The 24,706-nt window shown below is 39.0% G+C and overlaps 1 pseudogene; it reads left to right on the top strand.

Annotated features, from left to right (window-relative positions):
• The first annotated feature begins 22,930 nt into the window (after window positions 1–22,930).
• LOC101717776 (reticulon-3 pseudogene) lies at window positions 22,931–24,341 on the top strand (annotated as a pseudogene).
• Window positions 24,342–24,706: the final 365 nt, after the last annotated feature.

The following is a 24,706-nucleotide window of genomic DNA, read 5'->3' on the forward strand; positions in this document are numbered from 1 at the left end:
AAAACTTGATTAGGATATGTTGGAGAGAAAGTTGATATAAATGAGATACAACATAGTCTGTCCCCCAACATCTTCCAGTCTACTAGAGGAGCTAGGTACCTGAATAGTAGATTACAATGGCCAGTAGGATAAAATACTAATAAACAATTGGCACTGTCATCTGGACTGCAAAAGCAGCAATTAATTTTGAACTAGTGAACAAGAAAGTTTTCAGCAGTGTTCCTAAGAAAAAAGGCAATTATCTTTACATGACTTGAAGAGATAATGCATATCCCTCCCTACCCCATATGCTTTTTGGTTTCATTTCTTGCCATTCCATAGGCAATATTCTATTTTCCTGTTACAGACATCCATTTTGAATACTTACATTTGCTACCTGTTCTCTTCCACGTCTGTGCACCTTCCTGTACTACCTCCCCTTCTAGCATATAATGTGTACATATGTTTTGTGCTTTAGCTCAGGAGTTGTCTCCTCCAGGAAGACTTCATGGACTCTATCAGTCCAGGTTATATCATCTTTGTTTCACTTAGCTGTAAGTAATAGACAATGAAAGAAAATTATATTAAATGATATTAACATATAATTGGAAATCTGGAGCCATAATGAGCCAGAATTAGTTCTGTGATAAAGGTAATGAGATCAAGACCTGTATTCAACATTCTGGCAAGTCTCTTGGCTTTTGCCTCATGGTCATGAGATGGCTGCTGAAGCACCAAATCATGTCCTATCATAAAGTAAACAGGAACATGGAAGAAAGAACACACCTCTTTGTGCTGGTCTTATATTTTGAAGAAAATTCTTCCAGAAATTCTAAGTCTAAGACTTTCCTGTATACCTCCTGGCCCGAAAGTGCTCATATATACATTCTCTAACTGCAAAGAAGAGCAGAAAGTGTTTGACACTTCTAGGGGAAGAAGCATGGAAGGAATGAGAAGGATGTGACTGCTGGGAAGGCCAACTCCGAGTGTCCCTTTGAGCTGCCACTGCCCAACTTGCCCCTGCAGCCCATCTTCACACTGTACATAACAGCTGTACACAGCAGCTTACCAGCTTTATTTGGGTAGGGGGTGAGGACAAGTGCGTGGTGAGAATGAACAAGAAACAAGCACTATTACTGTTACCAATTCTATTAGCAAAAACAATGACTTTAAATCACTTCAGCCAGTGAGTTGCCCTTTCAACAACACTTCACTGTCCAATGGCTTCCTGGTGAGACCTTGAGCTTAAGTAAGACCTTGAGCTTAAATCCTGCCAATTACGACAAAACACACACAATTTTCAAGTCACTACCAGGTGGCAAAATGAGGTTGGGACCATGAAAGGTAGAAATATGGGAGCTGGGAGAAGCAAAGCTTGAGAACCAAATGACCTTAGTAGAGACCAGATATAAATATGTAATATTTGCAATTTGTTTGGTTTCAAAAACCAGAAAATCCAAGTTAGTTTACATGACAGAGAACATTTGCTCTCTGAATAACAATTAGTCTCAAGATAAGGCAGCTCAGATTGGACTTTGCCTGTGACCCCTAGCTCAACTTCTCCAGGGTTCCAAGGAGACCTCATAATTCTAAGCTCTCCAGCAACAGTGTTCACTGAGAGATACATTTCTCTGTTATGCTTAATTTCAAGGGAAGATACATTTTTAAGAAATGTCCCAGAAGACTTCTCCTTTCTTCCCCCTCAGGTGATACTGGGTTCTATATTCATCCATAAATAAATCCCTGGTATTGATAATGAGATGATCCTGACTGAGTTAAACCAGAAAGATTTATCCTTGGTACACACGGGAGTCCAAGAAAATTAGGGTTTTTTTCCAAGGTAAAATATTGGGAACTGGAATGGCTGTTGGAAAGATAACTAGTGACATCTATTGCAAATAGTCACACTGCCTCCAAGCAAATTGTAGTCTTGGAATAAGTCATTCTGGCAAGGCTGAGTCTCAAATCATACCTGCTGCTGCAAATACTTGACGCATGAACAAATAGCCTATCCTTGTCAACTGGTTTCCTCTACCACAATCTTATACAGAGGTAAGTACAATTACGTTAGAATTCCCAGGACATGGATAGAGACTAATTTATGACATCCCCACTGCCTAGGTTACATCTTTGCAGAGGGGTCCAGGCAGTCATTTCCAAACATCAGGCATGGTGCATCCTGTGTGAGTCCAGGGAAGGGAGACATTGGTCTTTCAACCAGCTCCGACACTATGTCTGAGCCCTGGCTTTTTACTTCCTTGCTGGGTGACCAGGATCTCCCTTCCTATTTTAGTCTCTCAAAGACTTCTCTGTTCCAGATTTGGATCTCTCTTTGCTTTTTCCAAATGATGAGGCAACATCTTCATCAAAAGTTTGTAATCTGAGAACAAGTATTTTCCCAGCAGGTGGGAGGAAAAGAGCTTCAGAACAGGTTTCGGTCCAGTTGGTCTGGAGGGACAATTCATGTTGTTTACTTTCCATTCCTCAGGGTATGTCTCAGCTCAGGCCAGGAACTACTTATAAGCTAGAGATTTACCTGTAGACACTGAATTATTCTTCTGTCTAGTATTTACCTGGGTTATTTTCATTAAATATTTTGCCAGGAGTCAGAAGCATGTAGGCCAAATCCACCCAGCCACCTGCTTTTGTATATAGAGTTTCATTGGGACACAACAAAGCCTATTTGCTTACATACTGACTGTGGCTGATTTTGAGCTGAATTGAGTAGTTCCACAGCAATCCTATGGTCCTCAAAGCCTAAAATATTTACTATATGGCTCTTTATAGAAGTTTGTGGACCCGTCTGAAAGGAAAGGAGCAAGTGAGAAGCACTGAGTTTGTAAACAAGAGAGATGTTCAAACTCATACGTGTGCACCAAACACAAGTTGCAGAGAGGTTGGAATAGGTTCAGGTGGATTGTAACCAGCCACTCTTGGGGACCTGACCCAGGCTACATCTTCCCAGGAAGAAGGCCCACACTTCACAAGTGTTTGTGTTCTCAAACGGGAAACCTGGAGCTGGTTTTCCAAACAGGACTTTAACTGTTCCAGACAGGGGTATTATTGCAATCTGACACATACTTACATTAGAGCTGCTCTGTGGAGCGACTGGACTGACCATAAAACACTCAGCTACAGACCTCCTTGGTTTTCGAACAGGAGCCCAAGAGAGGCCACAACAGAAACCTGTATATACAATTTAGGTTTTTTTTTTTTAGTAACATATGGTAGATGTCAGATGAGCCTTAATCACTCACTATAAGAACTAATTCCTGCTGAAACCTAACGCAGACAGAATTAGCTGCCTAGGGTTCTGGCTTTCTACCTTTTCTTAACCAAAACTGAAAAAAAAAAAGCCCTAGAAGGGAATATTGATTAAGCAGTCTTGTTCTAGACACTGCACAAAACACTATGGATGCATTTTCTCACTCCATCTTTCCAGGATACTGTGAAAAAGGTACCATCTTACCTCAGAACACTTCCATTAGCTTACAGTTGGGCAAAATAGTTAATACATAAAGTGTTAAATATCTTGTGAAATTTGTTGAATACTGTACTAAAAACGAAAAACAATGGTTATACAGGTATGCTTTGCTTCATTTTACAGTTAAAAATTGGTAAGTTAAAAACAAGGTATAGATTTAATGCAATCTCAAAACACCAATTACTTTCTTCACAGAACTAGAAAAAATAATCTTGAAATTTATATGGAACAAAAGAGACCCAGAGTAACCAAAGTGATCCTGAAAAAAAAAAAAAGAGCAAAGCGGGAGGCATCATAATTCTGGATTTCAAATTTTACTATGAAGCTATTGTAATAAAAAGTAGCATGGCCTGGGCACACAAATAGATCTGTAGGCCAATGGAATAGAACAGAAGACACAGAAACAACCCTATGTACCTTCAGCCATCTATTTTTAACAAGTGGGCCAAAAACACATGTTGGAGAAAAGACAGCCTCTTTAACAAATAGTACCGGGAAAACTGGTTTCCATGTGCACAAGAGTGAAACTAGATTCATATCTCTTACACTGTACTAAAATGGATCAAAGATATAGATATGAAAACAGAAACTTTGAAACTCCTGGAAGATAACATAGGGAAGGATAACATAGGCACAGGCACAGGTAAGGACATCCTGAGAAAAACTCAAACAGTACAAAAAAATACTACAAAGAATTAACAAACAGGATTATATCAAATAAAAAATCTTCTATACAGTAAAGGAAACAATCAACAGAGTGAAGAGACACAGAATGGGAGAAAATTTTGGCCATCTACTCCTCTGATGGAGGACTAATATCAAGAATATATAAAAAACTCAAAAACCATCAACCCCCCAAAACCAAATGACATAATCAAAATATGGGCAAATGGACACTTCTCAAAAGAAATACAATTGACCAATAAATACATGAAAAAATGTTCAACATTTTTAGCCATTAGGGAAATGCAAGTCAAAACAACTGATATTCCCTCTTACTCCAATCAGAATGGCTTTTATCAAAAACATAAAAAACAACAAATGCTGGCAAGTATGTGGGGAAAAAGGAACCCTTTTACATTGGTGGTGGGAATGTAACTTAGTATAACCTCTATGGAAATCAGTATGGAGATTCCTCAAAAAAATTAAAAATAGAAATTCCATTTGAGTCAGCTTATACCTGTCCTGCCTATACTCCTAAAGAGTTAAAGACATCAAATTATAATATCCATCTTATATCAGTGCAATTCACAATAGTTAAGCTCTGTAAACAGCCTAGATGCTCATCAAGAGATGAATAAAAGAAATGTGATTACTATATATGAGAAACTTGAGATCATAATATTAAGTGAAATAAGCCAGACACAGAAAGTGAAATATCATATGGCTTTTTGTGTATGAGAAAACTAAAATATAAATAAAGAATAAAATAATGGAGAGATTATAGGAAACAAAAATATGGACTTTATAGAGATAGGGTAGAGGGCCGGGGGCAGGGAGAAACAGAGAGGGTAAAGGGATCAAAAATGATCAAGATATGATATATACATTTACTGATTCTCTAAAATAAATTTTTTTTTTTAATATCGGGGATCGAACTCTGGACCTTGTGCTCTGAGCTAAATCCCCTTCCCCAATAAATGTATTTGTTATGTTGCAAACATACATGAAAAGTGTTTCCTCTGATTTAAGGCCTTTGCAGACCATAGCCATATTCTCGTTTTTCTAAATACACCACCATTTTGTTAAATGGTGCAGATTAATTTAGACCTGTTTCTATTTTCTCCCTCTGTACAATCTTATCCATTAGCAAGAATAAGCTCTCTTCAAGAGCAATTAATCCTGTCTGGCATATTCTGTATCTGCCACATAATAAGTACTTGAATAAGCACATAAGGAAACACAATAAATTTAAATGTATTTTTTTGAAAGAACTAGGATCTAAATTGTGACACAAATGTGTTAAGTCTTTGCACAAAAATCACTATTTTGCAAATAACATTGCATTGAAGCGGGTGTAAGTATAGAGGTTGCTGAGGCCTTAGAGTACTAAGGAGGCTAGAGAAGTAAGGAGTCATTCTATCCTACTGTCTAGAGCAATCACACAATTTGTCACACACTAGAGCCTGGTTATATAAATAATTCTTTTTTAAAAAAATTCTTTTATTGGTACATTTTAGGTATACAATACATTTACATTTATCATTGGTGCTTGTACCTGCACATGATGTATCTTAGTTCTTATTTGTTCCCCTATTACCTGTGCACCCTTCACCCCCTTCACCCTTCCCTATTTACATAGATTTTGTTTCCAGTTTTTTTTCTTTTCTCATAATTTTTCCTTTTCCTTCTTCCCTTTCCCCTTCCCCTTGGCAAAGTTATATATTAAAAATGATCAGAGTTATATACTAAAAATGATTGGAAAGTATTCAAATCCAAGTAAATTTGTAACCAGTGCATCAGCAAAAACAATCACTGATACTAGCATGGATAACTTGGACTACCAAACAGACAATTCAACATGACTGCAAAGTGGCATCCCAGGTACTAAAAAAAAAAAAATGCAAGTATAAGGGGATGTCAACATCACTGACCCTTTAGTTAGATTTGGAAGGAGTACCCTGAACAAGAGCACACACATATAGACAGAAGCAGAGCCAGCGGGGCTACCATTAAGATATACAAGGACGGTATGCAGCCTGCTGTGATGTGAGAGCTATGCCTGCCTGGGGTACATACCCCCAAATAAGAAGCCTCTTTAAATTTTTATTTATTTATTTCCACTTTCTATTATAGAAAATTTCTAGCTTACCCTAAAGAAAAGAAAATAATATAATGTATCCCAAACCCAACTTCAACAGTTATAATCATTTTTCTAATCCTGTTGCATCTGTCTCCCCAAACCTACCCTTAACTCCTTTTTCCATTGAAGTATTTGAAGGAAATTCTTGACATCGGACTATTTCATGAATATATTTGTATGGATAAAAATCCTAAGAAGTGTAAATGTAATGCAATTTTCATTCCTAACTAAATTGATCAAGATTATTTTATACCATGTCCATGTTCAAGTTTTTCCAATTACTATTTTTCCCCCTTATACTTCTTACCATTTTATTCAAGAACTGATAGATTACTCACTAGGATGACCTGGAAGGAGCCTGCTTGACACCCACATGATAAATTATCTTGTATTTGGTTTTATTTTTTGTTTTTAGTACATTTTTGCAGTACATAATATTTACATTCATCATATGGATTAGATACATGTACTCAACATATCTTAATTCTTTATATTTCCTTTCCTTCCTCCCCCCTCACTTCATCTCTAGATCCCCTTCCCATTTGCAAAGGATCTATTTCCCTCTTTGCTATTGTCCATCTTTTATTTTGTTCTTAAAGTTATTTATACTTTGGATTTTTTCATATGAGAAAAGTTATGTGATATATCTGTCTGATTTATTTCACTTAATATTATGGTCTCAAGGCACACCCATTTTCCTACAAATGACTCAAATTTGTCCTTTATGACAGAGTAGTATTCCATTATGTATAATTACCACATTTTCTTTATACATTCATATGTTGGTGAATGTCTAGGCCATTTCCCAGATTTAGCTGTTATGAGCTGTACTGCTTTAAACATGGGTATGCATGTATCACTGTGGTACAGTGTCTTTAAGCTGTATGGTAAGATACCCAGGAGAGGTATAAGTAGGTAGAATGGATTTTTAGTTTTAGTTTTTTGATTTCCATAGTTATTGTTCCAGTTTACATTCCTCACTTCGGTCACTTGTTTGTATAGTCAATAGCATTCTTAACTCCAAGATTTCTGTTTGCCACTTTTTCATGACTCTATTTCTCTGGTAAATTTCTCATTTATGTTTTGAGTGGTTCTGGTCAGCTCTTCTCACTTTTTATTTGACTCTTCTCCAATCACATTGGCCAATTTGTTTGTTAATTCCACTGTCTGTCGGGCTTTGTCAACCTCAAGCTCACCAAGTTTCTTTGCTTCTTCTTTAATCATTTCATACAGCTCTGCTATTTGGTGTTTGATTTCCTTTCCATTAGTGCCCCTTGGATCTGCTTGGGAGAGTTGGGAGACTTTGGAGGCATTTTGTTCCCTCAATTTTTCATATTCCTTTTTTTCTGTGTGTTGAAGGTTGTGGTCAAGTAGAATAAAGAGACTTTGTTGTTGGTATGGAGAATTTTTTAGTTTGTTCTGTTTTCCAGTGATGTGTTTCTTGACTTTATTTGTCAAGTGATATTGTCTACACCTTCAGTCTATTCAGTTTAATTTGATTGGACCCAGTCCCTTCTGGGGATGGTGGGTGGGGCCAGGATTTCATGCTGTCTCTCATCTTCCAGGTGTTTGGGGAAACAGTAGAAAAGCTCCCACCTTGGTCTGGCTCCAGTGAGTCCTCCTCCCCTGTGTCTCCAGGATGTGGTCCGTGGGTCCCTGCCAGGGAGTCTCATGCAGTGCACAGCTCAAGCGTCCATCCTAGATCTTCCTTTGTCAATGCAGGCAAGGAGGCGAGTCCGCTGGGTAAAAAAAGCTAAATAATTCTTAGTGTAAATCTTAAGAAGGCTGTAATCCTAAACTCACTTCTCCTTTTACAAAGTTCCTATGTGCTGACATTAGGCTAGATTCAAATGTCATAAGAATTTAGCAGCTGAATTCTGGGTAGGATAAGGATGGCCATTAAGGACATGTTCTAAAAAGTGCAGTGAATTTTAATGTTATCCACAGTTAAGGGTTTATATTTTAATCCTAATGCATGACAATCTAGAGAATTTTCAATCCACTTGAGAACTTGATGTTGAGGCAGTGGACTGGAGCATCTGGTGGTGACAGTTTTGTGTTCATGAGAGCAAGTCAACACCTTCTGGGTTTATATGGTCATATTGCTGTTTCACTTGAATCAGGGTCTGCTGACCCATCTTGATTTCTTAGTCAATAGTTGTAGGATGTTGAAGTTCCACTTTATGCGACAACTGACAAGTAGGGGAGTACTTCTCAGTCTTTAAATGTGCACACAAGTCATTCAGGGATATTGTTACAATGTAGATTCCAGTTCTGTAAGTCTGAGGCAGGACATGGACTTCTGCATTTCTAATATTCCAGATGGTATAGATTTTCATAGTTTACAGACCACATTTTGAGAAGCAAATAGGTAATGGATGCTGGGATAGTTAAAAAAATATTGCATAGACCAACCAGCCTGGGTGCAATGATGAGGCATCTACACTGTGTTACAGGGAAAAGAAACAAGATCCTTCTAGAAATGAAGATCAGTGGAGAAGTTCACTAGCTTTCCAACAGGCAGTGTATATGCACTCTAGAGCCAGTGAGCCCTGCTCTGATTCCCAGTTCAGCCACACACTCATTAGGTGTGACTTTGGCAAAGTCTGCTTCTCTCACTAAGCTTCAATTTCCATAATTGCAAGTAGAGATCATACACAAAAGGTTTGTATTAGTCACTATTCATAGCTAGGACAAAATACCTGACACCTGCAACTTAAAGAAGGAGAAGCTTATTTTGGCTTATGGTTTCAGTGGATTCAGTCCTTGGTTAGCTGACTCCAAGGCAGAAATGGCATGGTGGAGGAAAGTTGCTAAACCCAAGGAAACCAGGAAGCAGAGAAAGAAAGATAAGCCATGGACAAGAATACACCTTTCCAGTTCACACCCCCAGTGACCCACCTCTTCTGACCAGGCATCACCTCCAAAAACATGAGACTTTTGGAAGACATTTTAGATCTAAACTATAACAGACTTGTTATGAGGACTAAAGAGAGAACACATGGAAAACACTTCATCCTATGTATGGCACACACTAGTTAACAAAATATTGTTTTTTCTTAAATTAGGAAAACCACCAGTCAAGAGTGATTGAATACTGACCAGTGAACACTGTACTGAGACATTCCAGGGAAAAAAGAATGAGGAAGACAGGAAAAGGAAGAGGGAGAGGAGGAGGAAAGGAGGGAGAGGAAGAAAAGGAAGAGGAGGAGACAGAACCATAGTTCTTGAGTAAATTCCAAAGTCTACCTGGAGACGCAAACACATATGCATGTGGAATGATTTAGTATTTCCACAGCCACATGCCAAGACCCATCATAAATAGTGTTATATAACACAATAAGCCATTTAGAAAGAGCAAATATTTAAAATGATATCAATGGAGACAGGAAACTGAGAGTCCCTACACAAAGTTAGAGTTGCATACATTTTTTTTTTTGGAATGCTTCGTTTTTAGCAGGATATTGACAAAGGCTGCTCTCACATGGAAACTATTTTTCAAAAACACGTGGCATACCTGATCTGGGGACTGATTTTTTTCCACACAGATTTAACACTTAAAAAACCCCATAAAGTGTATCTGAGATGCAAGCTTGGTCAGAGATTAGATTACTAAAGATCAAGCACCTCAATTCTCATATTACTTCTGATTCTGGCTTGAATGGGCTTTTCATTTGTAAGAACTCAAAGGTATTTTTGTAAGACTACAAGAGTTGAAAAGCTCCCTATTTTTGATATTTTTCTTATAAAAACAAACTTTGCATAAAAAATCTTTAAAAAGCTTATGACTTTCATAAAATTCTTTCTTTAGTTTATTTCAGATTTTCCTGGTCCCACAGAGCAGTCTGTATGGCTGAAACAATGAGACAGACTCATACCTCCTGAGGAAGCTAGAGATAGGTAGGAGTCTCCAAGGAGTCAGACGGGGTTGTTCTGGGAGCTAGACTTGACACTGGGGATAGATGAGGCCACTCTGCTCTGGCGAAAATAGTGTGGGAAGAATCACAATTACACAGGGGTGATCAAAAAATATAGTGAATACTAAATTTTTTAAAATTTATTAATTAAAAGACACACTGCTGTTAACTGTTTTCAAAATCCTCTTTTTCCCTTTAAACACAATTGTCTCATCATTCTTGCCACTTTCTGAAGCAGTTCTGGAAGTTCTCTTCCGTGAGTGTCTTTATGAGGTCTGATGAAAAATACAGTGAATGCTTCTGTCGAGTGCCATCCAACAGGAAGGCAGGCTTGTAAAAACATTACTGTGTGTCCTAGTCTACCTTGTTCACCGGAGTTGGCAACATGAGACTTCTGGCTCTTTTCCAAAGGCAAAAGGCCATGAAAAGTAAAACAGTTTGAATCAATTCAGGACACTGAGGCAGCCACAACAGTGCAAGTAAAGATACAAAAGAGGACTTCCAGAATTGCTTCAGACAGTGTGTTTGAAGCATGGGGAGTATTTTGAGGGGGAATAATGACAATGTGTCTTTTGCTGTAATTTTTTACTTGAACATTCATCATATTTTTAAGTACACCTCACAGATACAAAAATAAATTTCTTCAAAAACAGTATGGCAACCATCAAGTTGGAGTTACACCCATGTTTTCTGCAAGCATGAGGGAAGGTGTCTGTCCTAGAAGTTCAGAAAGATGAGACTTAGTGGAAGAGAGAGTATCTAAACTTACTCCTGATCAAGGAATAATTGTAATTGCAAATACACAGGATTTGGTCAGTGCATGGTGTGTAGAGTTTAAATAAGCAGCCAAGTCATGCAGTGAGTGAGAGAGAATCCTTCATCTGTGCTCTGGATCACAGTGCTACTTTGCCAGGAGCAGGTGGGGAGAGCTGAGGAAAAGCATGGAAGGCAGGAGAAAGGGCAGAGCAAAGGCCCCTGTGAGGATGAAAACACAAAGTTCTGACTCTAATATGAGAGTGTAAATTCTAAGTCAGAAGGTTCCAGGGGGCCAGGCAGGAGCATTGGGAATGAGCAGGAAACAGAGTGACCCATGTCTGTGTGGAGGAGCTTGATCTACCTTATGTGGGTAGTGGATTTTATGCTGGAGGTGCAGGAGGTATGTAGGAGAATGGCCAGGTCTCCTATTTTGGGACATCACTCTTGCAGTGAAAGGAAGGAAGAAAAGTGAAAAATGGCGTGAACTGATAGATGTATAGAAAAAATACTCTGCACTAGGACATTCAGGTAGCTATGACAACAGCTTTTGAGATGGCGTCTAGTGATGCCAGCTTTCTTATATTCATGGTTATATGTAATTTCCTCTCATGCTATACCAGAGGTGGACAGTGTGACTCACAACATATGGAAAAGAAGTGACAGGTCATTTCCAAAGTTAACTTACAACAGATCGTGCTTTCCAAGAAGGCTTGAGCACTTTCTCTTGGAACAGTTGTTCTAGAGGAACTGAGCTGCCATACTATGAACTGCCAAGTGAAGAGACCCACGTAGCTGGGAACGGGAGCCTAGAGCCAATAGCCAGGGAGCACTGTGATCTGCCACCAACATGACTGAAGTGGAAGGTAGATTCTCCAGTTCCAGCTGAACCTTGAAATGCCTGTCTCCCAGTTTACAGCTTGATTGCAACCTCATGAAAGACCCTGATGCAGAGCCATTTTGCTAAATGAGTACTAAATTCCTGACTATCATCAGAAAATATGCAAGAGAAAATCATGGCTATTGTTTTATGCTGCTGTTTGGGGTAATTTGTTATGCAACAACAGATAAGTAATAAAAATAACTTCAGGAATGGGGGAAAATGGAACACATCAGGGATAGTATCAAGCATGAGTGATGTATTAGTCCATTTGCTGTAACAAAATACCTAAGGATGTGCTGGGGATTTAGCTCAGTGGCACCACACCTACCTCGGAAGCTCAAGGTCCCGAGTTCCATCCCCGGTACAAAAAAAAAACAACTTACAGATAAGTAATTTATAAAGAAAAGATATACAGTATATTTAGCATACAGTTTTGGAGGCTGAAAGTCCAAAATCAGACAGCCTATGTTGTCAGCTTCTGGTGAGAATCTATGGCAGATGGGGCATCACAATGGTGGGAGCATGTGTGACAGAGAGAGGTCACATGGCAAGAGAAGAAGCCAGGGGAGGAGGGGCCAGTCTTACTTTTTTATGACAAGCCACTCTCATGGGAACTAATTAGAGTCCTGCTAATCCCTCCTGAGAGCAGCGCCCCAGTGACCTAGCTACCTTTCAGGAAGTCCTGCTTTGTAATGTTCTACACTACCTCCAAACATTGCTATATTGGGGACCAAGCTTCCAATACATGTCCCCTGAGGGATTCACCACATCCAAACCAGAGCAAATGGCTGGACAAATGGCAGTACTAGTAACAGATACAGGCCCAGTCAGAACTCAAAGTTCCCCACCTCAGAGGACTCGTCTTCCCGAATTCTTCACCTGATTAATGGCACTGCTGCTCTCCCATTGATTCAAACTCAAAAGTTCGGAATCACCAATCTCTATTATGTAACTGATGTCAAGGTTGTTGGTAATATTTTTAGATGATTTCTACTGTGTCTCATTATCCACCACTCCAACTGAACTTCATTTCCTCATGGAGGAGATAGAGGTGAGTGGGGTCCTATCCCTGCCTGCATTTCCAGCAAGTCAATGAATCCATCATTGTCCCCAAGACTTGTAAACCTTCTTAACCATATCTTTGCTGTAAAATTGCCAAAGCTTCTTTACTCTTCTTACCTTTAGTTTCTCTTTGCTTTAAACTCATAAAGGTAAAACTTTTTAAGTACTGGATATCACTACTCTATCAGATAAAGTCCAAACTCCTCAAGCTTGTGGTGAAATCTTCCCATTCCATCAGGCAACCCTAGCCCTGTTTTTCTCTGCATCTGCCAGGCATCTTAGTCAAAGGGCAATGATGGACCAAAGCTTTGCTTATATTCTGCTTCTTGCAAGCCTTTCTTTCTTTTTTATTAAACTTTTAGCTCTGTCATTGCCTAACTTGAAATTTGCCACTTCTGCCTGAAAATGTTTTATATCTAAACAAATAAATGTGGCTCTGTTTTCCTCTGAGCTCTCACAGGACTTTCATACCTCTCTTGTGTCCTATATATTGTGTGTGTGTGTGTGTGTGTGTGTCTGTGTTTTCTTGCCTTTTTTCTAGATTTCAAATTCATCTAGATTGGTTCTAGGTTGAGGGCTGTATCTTACTCAATTTTGCCTGGCACTAGTGAGTGTGCTCAATAAATCTTGGCTTAGTGAATGAATCTTCTTTCTCATTTGAACTTTCCTAAACTGAGTCAACTTCTCATGATCTGCTGTGTTATTTCTTTGCCTTTCTTTGGTCAAAATTTTGCATCCAACTGCATACACAACTGCATACATAAGCCAAATAAATACAACAATCAAATAAATGCAAGTCACTGTATTCACATCAAACTCAATGCTATATTTGTCTATCAAATAAAAAGAAATATAACACCAAGTTAACATTTATTGCTCTGGAAAAGTCAGATTTGTTGATATACATGGGTTTTAGCTGCCAAAAGCTACCATTTGTAGATTGCTACAATTATAGACTCCTATGTGTCCGGCCTCTGTGGGTGCTGCACAATTCACATAAATACCATATTTATTTCTCGTCCTTTCATCTTATGGATGGAGAAATGGAAACACAAAGAAGTTGAGAAATTTTTCTAAAGTTGCACAGCTAAGAAGAGGTGTAGCTGGAATTTGAACCAAAGAGCTACGATAAGTCTATCCTTTGTACTACTATTTCTGTAGGGCTGCACGGAGCTTTGTAAATGTTTGTTTTGAAGAAGGCTGCATGCATCTGATTTATTTTTTTAAGAGTATCTGTCCTAATCAGAGACGAGATCCACAGAAGAAGAGCTGGGTTTGTATCTTCTTGAGCTTTTTGAGTGTATAAGAATTATTTCTTCATGAAGAGCTGTCATATCCTTCTCTATGTGCCACCTGATGTGCTTTTCCTATCTCACTCTTCTTTCATTTTACTTCTATCTCTTACATAGACTTTCTCAGAGAACAGAGCAATTATCACAGCCTGGGAGCACTTCTAGGAAGTCCCCATGCCAGGGTACCTGGAGTCATATCTTCTGGGGTCTACTGTCAGTGTGATGGAGGAGATAGAGGTGAGTGGGATCCTGTCCCTGTCTGCACCTCCAGCAAGTCAATGAATCCATCATTGTCCCCAAGATTTGTGAACCTTCTTAAGGAAATGAGGAAGCCTCTTTCATCACTGTACCTTCTAGCATAGCATGTGTAGAACATTCTCAGAAATTGCTGAAATGAATCTCAGGGTTCTAGGCCAGTGTCCTTCCTCCAAAGCTACATGCACTGATAGATGGGGATTTTGAGAGGTTATTGGATCATGGGTGAATGATGCTCATTAGTGGCTTACTCCACTGATGAATTTACAGCTAAATGTGATGTTGGGAGGTTAGGCCTGGTTGGAGGAAGTGGGTCTCAGTTGTGGCTTGGAAAGGTATATATCTCCCTCCCCGTTCCCTTGATCACACTCTCTCTCTGCTTCCCACTGCTATGCCATGTGCTGTTGCTCCTTTCCTGTGCCCCTCTGCCATGCCCTGCCTTGGAGCCAACTGGCTGTGCACTAAAACCTCTACAAACTATGAGCCAAAATTTTTCCTCGTTAGAGTTGTGGGTATCAGGTATTGTGTCTCAGTGATGAGAAAGTAACCAAGACAGATGGAAATGTTCATTTTTTGTGGTGTCCAGTATGGTGGGCTCAAGTCCCAAGTGATTGTTGACCATTTGAAAATTATCCAGTGCAAAGAAACTACCTATTTTAAAATTAATTAATTAATTAATCAATAAAATTAATTGATTTGTTTTATTAATTGTTAATAAAAATTAATTAATTTAAATTTGGATAGAATTGTGGCTAGTGGCTATTGTGCTGGACAACCTAGTTCTAGGCTGAAAAGTCAAGAAAATAATTCCCAATCTTTTTATCTTACTATGTATGGTGATAAATAGACAAGACGCTGGATGTAAAAGATAGTGTCATATGATAATATCAGATAACCTAATTTATGTCCCTTTCTTATTATCTACTATCTTGCCTTCAACAACTTACTTAACCTCCCAAGCCTCAGTTTCAGCCACACCTGCAGTGACCCACTTCCTCCAACCAGGCCTAACCTTCCAACATCACATTTAGCTATAAACTCATCAGAATAATGGGTTTAATGATGACTACCTCCTATACATGGTCAAGCAGATGAAATAATAGATTTAAATTGCTTAGCACAGTACTTGGCACATGAAAACCCCTCAATAAATGATTTTTTTCCCCATTGAGCATGTTCTAGAAAGCGTGGAGCTTGGTGTAAGATAAGATATAATTATTAGCAGGAAATTGCATGGCTCTGGTTGTTCCTCTAAACTTTGACTTCTTCTCTGCAAGAGTATGTGGCTGTTTTGGCCTTCTCCTTTCAGAGATGTCTTTTGTGGTCAAGTGTTAGTTCACAAATATCTGAGGCTAGAGGTGCACTCCTGAAAGAATCTCAGCAGATCTGTTCCTTAGGTCTCTTCCACCAGCCTGCTGACACCAGCTGTGTTTTCCTCAGCAACTCTGCAGTGGAGATGGAGTGTGTCCAGACAAGCCACGGTGACCAGTCTGGCTATGTAGCAGCAGCAGCAGCAGCAGCAGCAGCAAGCATCCTTGTTTCCTTCATGCTGGCTGCTAATCCACTCTTCGTTTATCCTCTCAGGAGATGAGGCTGTGGGAGTGGTGCTGGGGGCTTTGAGAGAGAAAGAGCAGATGTTTCATAACTGTCATTGCCACAGGCACAGTCATATTGCATGTCGTTATTGACACATCTCAGGATGGAATCAGCATACAGTTGTCAAGAACAGCCCATGGGTTCTAGTTGTTAAAGCTGCCAGCAACGTTCTCCAGCTCCCTGCCAGCTACCAGTCTGGGGATCCTCAAATCACTGGAAGGAAGCATCTCTATCCCCCACCCCTCCCCAGGTGAAGCAAGACAGCTCCTCACAGAGCCTAAAATATATCCCAGTCCTCATCATTCCTGCATCTGAGACCATCATGCACTCCTATGAGTGGAAACTGTAGCAGAGAGGGACAAGCTCACACACTGATCTTTCCTTTGACAAGTAATTGCTGAGGGCAAGACAATGTCAAGTGCTGATGGCTGAGCCTGGACACTAGTCACTTGACATTTTACTATCTATTGACTGACTCCTTGACTGGCTCACCAACAGAATACAAGCCCCATGAGCTCGAGGATTTTGCCTGTTCATCACAGGAGCTCAGAGACTTCTTACCAAATATTTCTTGAATAAGTGAATGCAGAGAAGTCTCTTCTTGGTGATGAATCTTTCAAGTAAAACATGTAACTCAGAAAACCCACGCCAATAAATCTGCTTCTCAGAGAACCAGATACATTGATCTGGCATACACATTGACTTAATGATGTTCGGTAACTTCTTGCTTTTTTCTTTTCTTCCTTTCTCCTTCCCTCCCTCCCTTCCTTTGATCACTCTTTCATTCATCTCATATTTACTCTACACCTGTGAGTAGTTGGGCACTCTGTTTAGTACATCAATAATATGGTGTCTTATACACATTTATTTTTTCTTATCTGGTGTATTTGGACAAAAACAGAAAAGAAAGTCTCTCCTGTGTGAAGGATGGGGGTTTACTGGTGTTTGGAGAATTTGTTGAAAGATGGGATTAAAACTAGAGATACAAGCTGAACTACACAGTTTATAATAACATTCTGAAAATCACCCAAGGGGAAAAATGTAAGGTTTGGAGAGAAGATATAATCTCATCACATTTTTAATGATAGAAATATTTCCTGGACTAAATCACAGTTTCAAAATATACAACACAGATCCATTCATTGAAACGACAAACTAAATACTTCCTACATGTGAAGAATATCATGTCAGGGAGGAATATAAATAGTTTAGGACCTGGGGTGACCCAGACAGAAAGTGTTTGGGTTTAAAGCAGGAGTCAGCAAACTATGGCCCATGGACTGAGTCTGGCCCAAAGCCTATTACTGTAAATAAAGTTTTATAAGAACACAGCCACACTCATTCATTTATGTAGTGTCTAGGAATGCTTTCATGCTATAACAGCAGAGGTAAGCAGTTCTGACAGAGAAAAAAATTTATCCTGCCCTCAACAGAAAAGTTCCTGACTCCTGGTCTATAGGAAGTATGCTCTGAAGCCAAATAAGATCCTTTAAAAGAACATAAATATGGTATATATATACACAAAGGAGTACTATTCAGCCATAAAGGAGGATACATTTGCATCATTTGTAGGAAAATACGTGGATCCTGATATAATAATATTAAATGAAATAAACCAGACACTGATGATTAAATATCGCACGGTATCTCTAATATGAGAGACCCCAAATATAAATAATTTAAAGAAGAAAATAAATAAGAGGTGGTAGCAAACAGGGAGGTAGACTCTGTGGAGATGGGAAAAGGATCTGGAGGAGAGAAAAAGGAGGGCAGGAGGGAAAGGGGAGTAAAGATCAAGATATGATACGTATATGTTCCAATTCTCTGAGATCAATGTAATTATCATGTGTCACAAACATACACTAATAAAAATTTTAAAATCTATAAAGAGAACACTGCCCTTTTATTTGACTTAGTAGGCTGATGTTTATACACCTGCTTTCCTTATCAGTGAAAAGCAGCCAACGGTTCGTATCACTACCTCATCAACTCCAGTAAGTTATTGTTCACTCTAACTCTTTCTGCAATACAGCCACTCAATTAATGACCTGAGATCATTTTCTATAAATGAGATTGTTGAATGGTCAAAGTCTTTTCATGGCAGGCTTCCTGATACACTGCCCCTTTGCTCTGTTATGCTAAAGCTGTATGAAACAATCCTATCAGCTTATGTTTATCCTGAGGCTGGAATTGGCATTTGGCAGCCTTATAACTGAAAATTTCTTCACCTGTGCGTGCTGTGTGGTTCAGGTCTCAAAATGCCTGTAAACTTGATTAAACTTGTTCCTTCTCTGCCTTCTCATTTCACATGCAGATTGCTTGTGATTCTGAGTTACGTAATTCCTGGTTTCTCAATAAAGAAATCAGCAGGTGGTATGACTTTTTGTTTTCAGAGTAACCTCCCTGTGTAAAAATCTGGAGCCAGGTGTCTCTCAGTGAGTTCAACAGACCCAAGCATTCAGACATTCGACGTCTTAAAAGCCAACTCTGGTTTTTTTAAAAAAGGAAAATAAATATTTTCAAAGAGGAGCCAGGGCTTTTCACTATTCTCTTTTGTTATGCAATTTAGAAACTTGAAAACTGAGTTCTTCACTGTTTGGTGATGATAGTTAATAACTGATAAATAACAACTTAAACAGAAGTTTCCAGATACACATTTAATATGTTCCTCACAATCCAGTAGAGCTATTTTCACTCTTTTATAAATGAGGAAACTTATACTCAGAGAGTTCTAGCAACTTATCTAAGGACACACAGCTACTGAGAGGAGAAGCAGGTTTCAGTCTTTCCACTCTGCCATTCTTCTTCCCAACAAAAGCATGAAAACGAGGATGCAGAGTTTTTTATGATTAATATCTTGAGAAATATTGAGTTTTCTATATTTCTTATAGTCAGAAATGCAGATAATTTTATGATTAATAAAAGTTCATTTGCATAATCTTAACCCAAGTGCATGGACACTGGCTTTTAATTTTTGTTATTTCAAATGAAAAGAGATAGATTGGGAGATGGTGGAAAGGGAAGAAAGAATAAATTAAATCCAGTTTTCACTGAAGAAGCTCTGGACAGGAAGAAGCCAAGTCTGGATGACCAGGGGTGAGTGTGATCAAATCAGCTTTAAAAACATGAATACTTTTAAAAATTGTAAATTGACGATTGTTGTATATATTTAAGGCATACCAAATGATACTATGGTTTATGAATACAATATGGAATAATTAAATCAAGTTGACATATCCATCATCTGAAATACTTATCATTTTTAGGATGAGAACATTTGGAATTCACTCTCTTAGCAATTTTGAAATGTTGTAAACACTATTAATAACTGTATTCACCATGCTGTCCAATAGATCTCAAGCAAGCAAACAAATCCGATGTATTTGTTCTAACTGAAAATTTGTGCCCTTGACCACTATAGTCTCATTTTCCCTCTTCACTTCAAAAAATATTTTTTTAAAAAATGGGAAGTTTATTAAGATTATGGATCTTATTTCAAGGCTGGTGATAGTTGCTATATGCAAGGTTCCTCGTGGTTTTGGCCCTTTCCTTTATCTTTTCTTCTTCCTTCACTTATTCATTCACACATTGCCTCAGTGTCTACTCAAGGCCAAACTTTATGAGATCTCAGGAATGTGAGAGTAATATGGTATGCATCTCGCCCTCCAGAGTCTTGAATTTAGGCTTCCATGCTGAAAGCATCTCTCCTGCCCTCCCAACAGCACTGAGAGAGTGGCAAATGTAGAGAATGTCATTGAAATATGATCTAGATATTTCCAGGGCCTCAAACAGCTTGGTACACATAGAGAAATTTTCCCTTCATTTTCAAATTTTGTCCTATGAATTTCCCAATGAACACCTCTTTCTACCTGATTGCTACCTTTTCTTATTTTCCTGGCTGCTGAACCAAAAAGTTCACCATCTTTTGATTCATGGAGATATAGTTAAGGAGGAGGTGGAGAATATTTGGGTTATTTCTCCTTCTCAAGCAACCCAGAGCCAGGGAGAAGATATACTTGTATTGCTATAATGAGTTAAACCCACATCTCTCTTCTAAGGATTCATTCTCATTTAGAACCTAAGAAACCTAGAGTAGGTAGAGATTATATCCTACACATCCTGGTTCCCATTAGTAACATAGAATATTTCATTAATCTATTCTTTAAAACCTTTAAAATACTTTTACTGTTTTAAAAATCATATATGTCTGCAGAACATACAACACCAAGAGTGAATTTAACATAAACTGTGGACTTTGGGTGATAATGATGTGACAATATAGGCTAATTGATTGTGACAAATGTACACTGAGATGAGGACATTGGTAATGGGGAAGCTGTACGGAGAATGGGACAGGAGATACATGGGATGGAACTCTGCATGTTCTCCTTAATTTGACTGTGGAATCTAAAGCTACTCTAAAAATTAAAGTTTATTAATAAATCTTACACACATTTATAGGCTTATCGTGCAAACTTATAAAAAGTGTAGGAAAATACAAAGAACAGTGTAAAAGTCACGTGCCATTATTCTGTCCCCAGGGTGAGATGCACAGGGTGAATGATTTGGTGAACTTTCCTCAAAGTTTCTCTGACCATGCCCGTGTGTCATGTCTATAAATTTCCATAAAGAGGGATGGGAGTGTATATGTGATTCATTCAATGTGTTTTCTTGTCTATTAATATTACTTCAAATAACTTTTTAATAACTGCATGGTATGAATGTGGCATAATTTACCTAACTAGTCTCTAATTGAATAGCCATTTAGAATCTTTTATTTGTTTAAATAATGCTCTGGTGACATCTTTTGCCTATTATAATCTTTTCTACATCTATATATCTTTCCAGTCCATACCATGCATGTCTTGGAGGGCGATGTTATGAGCTACATGGACTTAATATCCACCAAGTGAATTTGTTCTTCTTTACACAAAGTGTACACAAGTAGGCAGAGAATTGTGAATACTTCTAGTTTTAACACTTCTATGAGAGGAAAAGAAGAAGATTTGACTGTGAGATCATATATATAATGCCTACATCTCAGGGCCTTCCAAACAGTATGGGATCAATATTAACAGCTGCTAATATTATCATTGTAGATGTTATTCCTTTTATTTTGGTCCAAATCTCTTTCCTGAAAAAGATTGGAGCATGGCACAGGGTGACCTAATATAACAACAGAGGCAAAGAGAACCACATTTCTATTCCTTCAAAATTTCTGACTCTGCCATAATTAACTGTGAGTTTGAGAAATAAATGATCATCTCGAGGTTACAATTCACACCACCATCCTCTTTAGACACACAGTGAATGGCGTAAAACAGGTGTAGGAACTGTGACAATAGGCACAACTTTTCTGGCTTTTGACACATTATTAACTTGGCACTGACTTTCTTATTCTAAGAAATAACAAGGCACATTTAGATGTTTATACACAACATTCTATGTTGGAGTGTGGACTATCACTGTGATGGAGCTCCAGGTCAGCCCCAGACCAGTCCCAGAGCCTTCAGCAAAAGTCATCTGCAACTGTCTTCTTTATCCATCTCAACTGTAATGGAGAAGTTAAGAAAAACAAAAGCAAGCAAACAAACAAACCTCATACTGAAGTACCCCTGCCCAAATCTACTATGCTTTTTTGTGAGACCATGTGTGACTCCTTTTTCTGATATAATTTTGAACATCACCTTCAGGAAAAGACAATTCTTGCTATATTGGTTTTAGCTCAAATTTATTGACTCTGTTCTTTACCCAAGCAGAGATCGAAGCAAAATCCTTAAGATTCCTTTTGGATGCTTGCAGTAATGAACCAATTTTCAGTAACCTCAGGTCAGTAAAGCTGGAAAAAGTTAGATGAAGAGAGAGAAATTAAGAAGGAATGCTTGTGTCTATGGACACTTTGTTTGTGTCTATGGTAGAATTCATCATAAAATTATAAATAATCATGTTTTATGAGAATTAGAGGCAACAGACAGTTCTTATTAAATTTGACATTACAAATAATAGCAAATTTTTCCTGGTCTATCACTGACCCTCAAAGAGTAACTAGCTTCACCAGTCATGGCACATCATGAAATCTGTCACCTTCTTTGTAAATATAGTAAGACTGTTGAGTCAAAATCTTGTGCCATCTCAAAGAGGCTTGACTATAATTAATAACTATAATTACCATTTATTGAACACTTATTGCGTGTCTGGGGCCATATTAGGTTCTCTGTACATATGAGTCAATATGTATTTATTGAGAGCCTACTAGGTGCCAGGCATTTTTCTAGGGGTTCAAGTTACACTGAGTCCATGTTTTCCACAAGCTTTCATTCTAGTAAGAGAAGATGATTGACAAGCTTATAAACAAATAACAAACAAATACAGTGGACCCTCAAGTTACGACCGGCCTGACACATGAACAACTTGGGTTATAACCAGAATTTTAGTTTTAACTTATGAAGAAATTCTTGAGTTACAACCCAAGTGCCAGCGCTTGTGCTTCCAGATGGTATCAGATACATATTTAACCCTTAGAGTTCTGGAAGGAACATTACAACATCCTTTCCTGTGTGGGGTTAATTGAGAAATCCTGGCCTAATGTCTCTCTAAGGACACTGAGATCTGCCTGTATATAGGAGAGATACTTTGAAGGCTGTGTAGAGGAGCTGGTGCCTTCAATTGACCAATTTGAGTTACAATCAGCTCTCATGAACAAATTGAGTTCATAAGTCAAGGGTCCACTGTACAAAATATGGCCAGTGCTACATCAAGAATGAAAATAGGAGTCTGTCGGAGTCTGTCCTCTGAGCAGGCGTAGTGAAGGGGTTTTAGAAAGCCACTTGACCGATTATTGTTTCTTCTCCCTGTCTCCCGCCCCAAGTCTCTCTTCACCCTTCTCCCGCCCTTGCTTGTGCAGCCATGGCGGATTTGTCAGTAGCCACTCAGTCCCCGTCTGTCTCCTAGTCGTCGTCCTCCGGGGCCGAGCCGTCCGCGCCCGGCGGGGGGGCGGCGGCGGGAGCCCGGGAGCCTGCCCCGCCCTTGGGTCGAAGAGCTGCAGCTCCTCCTGTGCGGTGCACGATCTGATTTTCTGGCGAGACGTGAAGAAGACTGGGTTTGTCTTTGGCACCACGCTGATCATGCTGCTTTCCCTGGCAGCCTTCAGTGTCATCAGTGTGGCGTCTTACCTCATCCTGGCTCTTCTCTCTGTCACCATCAGCTTCAGAGTCTATAAGTCTGTCATGCAAGCTGTGCAGAAGTCAGAAGAAGGCCATCCATTCAAAGCCTGCTTGGACTTGGACATTACCCTGTCCTCTGAAGCGTTCCATAATTATGTGAATGCTGCAATGGTGCACGTCAACAGGGCCCTGAAGCTCATCATTCGTCTCTTTCTGGTGGAAGATCTGGTTGACTCCTTGAAGCTGGCTGTGTTCATGTGGCTGATGACCTATGTTGGTGCCGTTTTCAATGGAATCACCCTTCTGATTCTTGCTGAGCTGCTCGTTTTCAGCTTCTCAATTATCTATGAGAAGTACAAGACCCAGATTGATCACTATGTTGGCATAGCCCGAGATCAGACCAAGTCAATTGTTGAAAAAATCCAAGCAAAACTCCCTGGAATCGCCAAAAAAAAAAGGCCGAATAAGCACATGGAAACCAGAAATTCAACAGTTACTAAAAGATCGTTTAATAGTTATAACGTTATTACTTGTACCATGAAGGAACATGCTCAGTGTCAGCTTGAGCCTGCATTCCAAGCTTTTTTTTAATTTGGTGTTTTCTTCCCTCCTTTCTCTTTACCCTCAGTATCAAGCACAAGAAATGTTGGATTGGAAAAAGAACTGATATCTTAGAGCCCAAAAGAATAAAGAAAGAATCAAATTAGTACACTAAATCATACCTTAATGGTGATAGAGCTTTTACCTGTAGCATGAAAGGGGAGAAATCAAAGGTGAGAAAATTAATGCTAGAATATATTTCTCAGGTCCTTCTATCCAGTTTTCAAGGACTAGTCTTACACAGCATCCATTGTAGTTTCACCCTTATTTTTAAGTTAAGAAATAATTAACTTAGGAAGAAACTGTTTAAGGTCAGGAGTGGGATTCCTTCCCTTGGGTTTTTGGAGGCCCTCCAATCCCATCTTCCTGCCTCATACTGTGAGCAGCTACTCCTAATATTCCTCCTCTTATAATGATAACTTCCAACTCTGAGTAACTTATAAGTGGTAATGGTAATTCCTGATTCCCACAATGCTATCTGAGAAGTTAGAGTGGAAAGAGAACCTGGGATAGGTGAAGGGAGGGAGTCAGCAGTGGCAGGGGCAGGAGCACAGCCTGGGCTGCCTTGACCCTGCTGCTCTTCTCTGGGGAGGGAAAGGCTCCACTGGCTGGGAGGGAGATATCCCTGTCATTCATTTCTCTTGGATGCCAATTCTGAGCATTCATTGGAGAATGTGTTTTCGAATGTGCTTCCCCCTCTCTTCCTTGACCACCTCACCCTGAGTTTAATAAATATGGTTGTACTTTCCTTATTATGAAATAAATGTCTGCAACTGCTGTACACTGCTGTAAACTTGTTAGAGAAAAAATAATCTGCGTATGTGCTCCCCAGTTATTGTAATACTCAGTCTGCGGGGGAGGGGGAAACATTCTCAAGAGATGAACTTACAGAAACACAAAAAGCCTTTTTATCTTTTCC

The sequence above is a fragment of the Heterocephalus glaber genome, unplaced genomic scaffold, assembly GCF_053883595.1.
Source record: "Heterocephalus glaber isolate CG9 unplaced genomic scaffold, H.glaber_assembly_v1.0 deba00001472, whole genome shotgun sequence".
Taxonomy (NCBI): domain Eukaryota; kingdom Metazoa; phylum Chordata; class Mammalia; order Rodentia; family Bathyergidae; genus Heterocephalus; species Heterocephalus glaber.